Source organism: Loxodonta africana, chromosome 19 (genome assembly GCF_030014295.1).
Source record: "Loxodonta africana isolate mLoxAfr1 chromosome 19, mLoxAfr1.hap2, whole genome shotgun sequence".
Taxonomy (NCBI): Eukaryota; Metazoa; Chordata; class Mammalia; order Proboscidea; family Elephantidae; genus Loxodonta; species Loxodonta africana.
The window spans coordinates 70,785,975-70,792,068 of record NC_087360.1 but is presented as its reverse complement, the minus strand read 5'-3'; positions in this window follow the sequence as shown (position 1 = coordinate 70,792,068).

The following is a 6,094-nucleotide window of genomic DNA, read 5'->3' as shown; positions in this document are numbered from 1 at the left end:
CTTGGCCATCACTCCCTGATTCTGCCCCAACACCTAACAGGCTCAAGGCTTCAGTTCCACCCATTGCTTTGGTTTCCATCTGCTTCTGGTCCTTGGAGATGCTTGGCTTGTGTGTTTTATTGAGTTTCTCTTTTGACATTTTTGGTCTCGTTTTTGTGTGTTTGGAACAGAGAGGGTGTGATAAAGCATAAACTTTTAGCTTCACCTTGACTAGATCATTCACTCGGATTGGCAGACACTCAGGTTACAAGCTCAAACCTACTTCACATAGAGACTAAAATAATATATCAACCATCTGGTACTTGTGTGGTGGTTTTTGGGTGCAAAAGCTGGACCCTACCACGTAATTCCTTCTTGAAGTAGCTCAGCTAGAGGAAATGCAGGTGGGCATGGCTGCAAACTTGTGGTCTCCAACCTTTGCAGGGCCTTCCATAGTTGTGCACTGTGACAATGGTCTGCTTCCTCTCCTGTTTGCCTCAGCACAGGATCTGGCCCTTACATCACAAGGAATACTAATAATAGAGTCATCTTTGTTATTATCATTGTGATAGAGGCTTTCAGATTAAACTCCTACAACTTCCCTCACACTTTGAAACAGTGCCCACTCTTTCTTCTTCCGTTTTGTCTCAATGGAATCACTACTTCTCCTTTTTGTTCTCAAAACCCGTTGCCGTCCAGTCAATTCTGATTCATAGCGACTCTACGGGACAGCGTAGAACTGCCCCCACAGGATTTCCAAGGAGTGGCTGATGGATTTGAACTGCCGGCGTTTTGGTTTGCAGCAGAGCTCTTAACCACTGCCCTAATTCTTATCCCTGGTCACCGCCTCAAGTTTCCTGCCTCATCAATTTCCACTTCATCTATCCATCTACCTATCTACCTATCTTTAACTCTTTTGCTTATTTATCTCAACATATTAAACCCACTAAACGCATTGCCATCGAGTCGATTCTGACTCATAGCGACCCTATAGGACAGAGTAGAACTGCCCCATAAAGTTTCCAAGGAGCGCCTGACAGATTTGAACTGCCGACCTCTTGGTTAAGAGCCGTAGCACTTAACCACTATGCCACCAGGGTTTCCCTCAACATATTACTGAAGTTAAATGTCTCTTATCTTTAAAAAAAAAAAAAAAAAAAAGGAAAAGAAAGAAAGAAATGAACACTCTACCCTGGCCACAGAAGAAGCTTCTTGAGAGAGCCATCTTTGCTCACTGGCTCCACATCTCAGCACCCTTTTCTTCTTCAGCCCACTGCAGCAGGCCTCTGTCCCCATTGCTCCACGGAAACCATGCCATGAGGTCTTCACTGAGCTTTAATTCCCAAATCCAGTGGTGTCCGTTCAGTTTTTATTGCTTGACTTTTCTGCAACATTTATCACTTCCTCCCTTTTGAAACTCCACACTTCCTTGGCTTCCATGGCCTTCTCTCCTCTTGTTTTCAGGACGTGTCTCAGATGGTTCCGTTTTGCCTCCTTTATGGCTGTGCAGCCTCTGCCCTCCCCTCTCTCTGGCTTTGGTCGGCTTCTCTCCTCATCCTTCACGCTGTCTCTGGTTCTGTCATGTGCACAAGCCTTCCTTGACCTTCACCTGCAGATGGCGCCATAGCTGACCTCTGGCTCTGCTGACTCCCCTTTACAGCCGCTGCCCACCTAAAGAAATAGCTCCCAGGCACGTACGGCATCCCCCCTTAGAATGAGCATGCTTGGGGCCCTGGCTGTGCAGTGGTTAACAAGTGGCTGTTAACCAGAACGTCTGCAGTTTGAATCCACCAGCCGCTCCTTGGAAACCTCATGGGGCAGTTTTACCCTGTCTTACAGGGTTGCCGTGAGTCAGAACTCCAAACATCTCCAAACATCCATGTCTTCCTGTATCCTAATTAGCGTCACCCACCACCACCCCAGCCATCTAAGTAAACTTCAGAGAGGTTTGGACTCTCCCTCTATTCGTTCCTTACTTCCAGTTAATCATGACATCTGGCCGATTCCACTGCCATGACCTCTCCTGCGTGTCCGTTACTTCTCTTCAAACTCACTTCTACTGCTTTAGCTAAGACCTGGACTACAGCTATCGTTTGCTAACTGTTCACCCTCCTCAGCCTCATCCTTCACCCGCAGGAAAACTAGGAGGCAGGATTGGAGGCCTGGACACCCACTAGGAGGGGTAACTGTGAGGAAGAGACAATGCGGTGAAAGACTGGCGATGGGGAAAAGGGGACCCCTAGAACAGATATGGAGTTCTGGGTGCACAAACAGTTAAGTACTCAACTACTAACCAAAAGGTTGGTGGTTTGAACCCATCCAGAGATGCCTCAGAAGAAAGGCCTGGAGATCTGATCCTGAAGGGTCACAGCCTTGGAAACCCTATGGAGCACACAGTTCCACTCTATAACACCTTGGGTCACCAGGAGTCGAAATTGACTCAATGGTGACCGGTTTTTGTTGTTGTTGTTTTTTTGGTTTTAGGACAGATATTAAGGTGGTTGAGTGGCATTAGCTCATAAGGTAGCATTTGAGGAGTTTGGTCATTCAGCCAGTTATGTCCTCTTCTGGAGTAAGAGCATCCAGTCCAAGGCATTTAATTGTTTCTTATGATCCACTTCGGGGCAAGATGGTATCCTATTACGTGACAACTAATGAATTTCCCTCTCTGATGGGTCTGGTAGGTAGGAGACCCTCGTTGGGACCTGAAGCAGTAATGAGAGATGATATCTAGGAAATAGCATTAACTTTTAGAGTCCGAAGCCCGGAGTTTAGATCCTGTTCTGCTACTTATTGTCTGTGTGATTTTTTTTTTAATATTTTATTGGGTTTTTGGTACAAGTTTAACCAGCAAATTAGGTTTCCATTTAATAATTTTTACACATATTGTTCAGTGACATTGGTTACATTTTTCAGATTGCTTCAGCCTTCTCATTATTTTCATTCTGGTTGTTCAGTTGCCATTTTTCTTGCTTCTGTACCACACCCCTCCCCCCGCCCCTTCTCGTGTTTGCTTTAGGGTAAATGTTGATAATTTAGTCTCAAATAGATGATTTTTTTTTTAATATATAAAAGGAGCACAGAAATCATGGGTTATACTTTTTATTTTATGAGCCAGTCTGTTATTTAGTTGTAAGATGATCTCTGGGAGTGGTTTCAGTTCAAAGTTCAAAGGGTATTTCAGGGCAATAGTCTCAGAGGTTCCCCAGGTCTCTGCTGGTCCAGTAAGCCTGGTCTTTTTTTTTAAGATTTTGGGTTTTATTTTATAATTTTTTTGGCATTCTTTCCAGGATCATCTATTGTGGCCCTGGCCAGAACGATCGGTAGTGATAGTTGGACACTATCTAGTTCTTCTGGTCTCTGGATAGGTTCACGTAGGCAGTCTATCCTATAGACTGGTTTCTTCTATGAGTCTTTGGCTTCTTTCTTTCTCTAATGCTTCAGATGTGTAGAGACCAATTGTTGTATTTTAGACGGCCGCTTGCAAGTTTTTGAGACCTCAGATGCCACTTAAGAAATTAGGACGTAGAATATAAACTTTATAGACTATGTTGTACCAGTCGGATGTCCTGTGAGACTATGGTCCTAAGCCTTCAAACCCAGTAAACTAACCCTGTAATGTGTTTGATTATGTCTGGGAGGTATCTAGGACTGCACCCCCTATGTACTTTATTATATGTATGAATATATGTGCAGCACTCACAAACACGTATGTAGACGTGTCTACAGATACACCTGTATATGCTCACATATATACACACATATACCTTCCTGTACACATATATGCATACCTATCTATCCATGTAACCACTCATGCATTTTTTTGATTGTTACTGCTATTGTTGCCAAATTGCATATGTTATAGAATTCACCAATAATGTCCCTTATTCTTGTGTATTTCTTAGTGTCATCCTTTACCTTGGTTAGCTGTGCTCACTTCACCAGCATTTCGTGTTGCCTTTCCCATCACCAAAGCTAAAAGTGTCTACTGTCTGGAGAGTGATTCTGCTTCCTTCCTCTTCCCATCCTTGGTAACCACCAGAGAACATTGATATCTATGTGTACACTTAATTTTTTCTTTTTATAAAAGTGGGATCATACAATATTTGTCCTTTTGTGCGTGACGTATTTCACTCAGCGTAATGGCCTCCAGATTCATCCATGTTGTAAGATGCTGAGTTGTCTGTGTGATCTTGAACAAAGTATCATTTCTAAGCCTTCACTGTTTTTCACCTGTAAAATGAGCCTGATGATATCTACCTGGTGTACCTGAGAGGCTTGTAGGAATTAAATAAGCCAATATATGTGAAAGTATGTTGAAGCATATTTGTTGTTGTTGTCAGGTGCCGTCAAGTCGGTTCTGAGTCATAGCGACCCTATGTGCCACAGAATGAAACACTGCCCAGTCCTGTGCCATGCTCACAACCATTGTTATGCTTGAGCCCATTGTTGCAGCCACTGTGTCAATCCATCTTGTTGAAGGTCTTCTTTCTTGTTGACCCTCTACTTTACCAAACATGATGTCCTTGTCCAGGGACTGATCCTTCCTGATGATACATTCGAAGTATGTAAGACGCAGTCTCGCCATCCTTGCTTCTAAGGAACATTCTGGTTGTACTTTTTCCGAGACAGATTTGTTAGTCTTTTTGGCAGTCCATGGAATATTCAATATTCTTTGCCAACACCACAATTCAAAGGCATCAATTCTTCTTCGGTCTTCCTTACTCATTGTCCAGCCTTCGCTTGCATATGATGTGACTGAAAACACCATAGCTTGACTCAGGTGCACCTTAGTCTTCAAGGTGACATCTTTGGTTTTCAACAATTTAAAGAGGTCTTTTGCAGCAGATTTGCCCAATGCAAAGTGTCTTTTGATTTCTCAACTGCTGCTTCCATGGGTGTTCCTAGTCTGTCTTAGTCTGGAAGCTCAGCTGAAACCTGTCCGCCATAGGTGACCCTGCTTGTACCTGAATATTGGTGGCATAGCTTCCAGCATCACAGCAACACGCAAGCCCCCACAGTACAATAAAATGACAGACACTTGGGGGTGAGGCCTATTAAAAATACAGACATACTAGGGGTGGTTATTCATCACTGTTCCCTTCCTTTCTCTTTTTCCATAGTAATTTGTCCTTGAATAGTGGGGTGATAGTACTGGTGGTGGCATAAAAACAAAAACCAAACCCATTACCATCAAGCTGATTCCAACTCATAGCAACCCTACAGGACAGAGTAGAACTGCCCCACAGTGTTTCCAAGGAAGCGGCTGGTGGATTCAAACTGCTGACCTTTTGGTTAGCAGCCAAATGCTCAACCACTGCACCACCAGGGCTCCACGGCAGTGGCACAAAATCTAAAAAATCAAACCAGAGGAGGAGCCCTAGAAGGCACTGACACTCTCTCCTCTTTGTGTAAGAGACACAAAAGGCCGTGTTCATTCATGATTTTCCATTACTTCTCTATACAGATTGGTAGGAACATGTAGCCGTTTCCCAGCCCCCAGTCCAAATTGAACTTATCCCACTAGCTTCAGAAAAAGAAGCCAGAAAATGGTAAGTTTCTTCCCAGGACAGGAGGACCTGCCTCAGTGCACGGGCAGAGTTAGCTGATAGGGTGTCATGTCCCTCCTTACCCATCCGTGAGGTGGGCTGAGAAAAAAGCGATAGGATGGAGCCTGCTTCTTGCTTTTGAGGCACAGCGGCCCTCCCCACTGGTAACTCAGTCCAGGTGGTTTTAGTTGCCTGTCCTTTCCGTGCTTTGGGTGGAACTCACCGGGGTCAGAAGGCTGTGCTCAGACAAAGCAACTCAATGCTCCTTACAGCCTCTTCACTCGTATTGCTCAGTCTCAGCTCGCCAGCAATATTTCCAGTTTTAGGCCAGAAACGTTTTTATTTGATCAAGATACTAGCTGTGGTCTAGAAGAAACAAAGACAGGACTTTAGTCTTGATTTGTCACTTGTTGCTGTGTGTCCTCCAAAAGCCAAAAAACAAAAGAAGACAAAAAAAACCCCAAACCTAGAGCCGTGGAATCAGTTCCGACTCATAGCAGCCCTATAGGACAGAGTAGAGCTGCCCCGTAAGATCTCCAAGACTGTAAATCTATTTTATTTATTGT